The sequence below is a fragment of the Oryzias melastigma genome, unplaced genomic scaffold (assembly GCF_002922805.2).
Source record: "Oryzias melastigma strain HK-1 unplaced genomic scaffold, ASM292280v2 sc06299, whole genome shotgun sequence".
Classification (NCBI taxonomy): Eukaryota; Metazoa; Chordata; class Actinopteri; order Beloniformes; family Adrianichthyidae; genus Oryzias; species Oryzias melastigma.
Genome location: NW_023422861.1, coordinates 1 through 1,064, shown reverse-complemented (window position 1 = coordinate 1,064; position 1,064 = coordinate 1). Strand labels below are relative to the sequence as shown.

General features: G+C 42.4%; 1 long non-coding RNA gene across 1 annotated transcript; it reads left to right on the top strand.

Annotated features, from left to right (window-relative positions):
* Window positions 1–276: 276 nt before the first annotated feature.
* Window positions 277–1,064, top strand: LOC118598593. The gene is made up of 2 exons (XR_004947636.1): window positions 277–446; window positions 774–1,064. It is a non-coding gene; the product is annotated as an uncharacterized LOC118598593 (long non-coding RNA).

The following is a 1,064-nucleotide window of genomic DNA, read 5'->3' as shown; positions in this document are numbered from 1 at the left end:
GCTTCATGAACAATACAAATCTCCTTGTCCTGCTTCCTTCTATGTTAGCCCAGCACCTGCGAAACTGTCTTCTAGAAATTATGGAAACTTTTTTGTGGAACGTCTGCAAGACTGTGATACATTCTGCCACACTTATGTTGATTCTGATCTGTGCCCTTGGAAATTTGGGGCCCAACACAGCTGCTGCTGCTTTGATGGTTCTGTTTAGAAGACCTTTAATTATGGAAAACAAGAATTTTGTTTTTAAATAAAATTATTTGTCATTCATTCAGATTAAAGAACTGCAGCTTGTCAAAGATCAGCTGTACTGCTCTAGCATCAGCGCTAGAGTGCAACCCATCAAATCTGACAGAACTGGACCTGAGCAACAACCACCTGCAGGATTCTGATGTTCAAGAGCTCCAGGATCTGGTGAAGAGTCCAAATTTCAAACTCCAAATTCTGAGGTCAGTAGAGGGTTGGAGTCAGTCCAACTGCTTCCAGTTGTTTTTTCTTAAGGTTACTCTGAGAAAAAAAAAAGCAGTTTCCTGTGAAGCTGCAGCTTTTCAGGGAATCTCTGAGGAGAGTGATTACTGGCTTCAGGACAACAGTCAGCCAATCAGAGCAGCAGAAGCTCCAACGTGTGAAGATGACAGGAATCTGCTGCTCTGAACGGAACTGAAGCTCCTGCTGCTCTTTTTGCTGCTGTGCTCCAAAACGACTGCACTGACTGACATATGAGGAAGATGAGACACATTTTAATTACTATTTATCCTGGTGTATTCTCTTCACAGTCTGTAAGTTTGGGAGCCAAATTTTCTTTCTGGTGACGGAGAGGAAGAAACATGAGCATCTGGTCTTCAGAGATGTCCTGAGAGGACCTCCTGGGTGGTGGAGAGCAGAGTAATGGAAGAATCAGAAGAAGTGGAGATGAATGTTAGAGCTGAAGCATGAACTGATCTGAGATCTGCTCCACTGTCTTTCTCAGCATGAAGTGTAAAGTCAGGAAGGTGCAGTTCCCCTGGTTGACTGATGAAGAACTTCACTTCATTTTTTTTATCACTTTCTTTTTTATTGTTTATTAA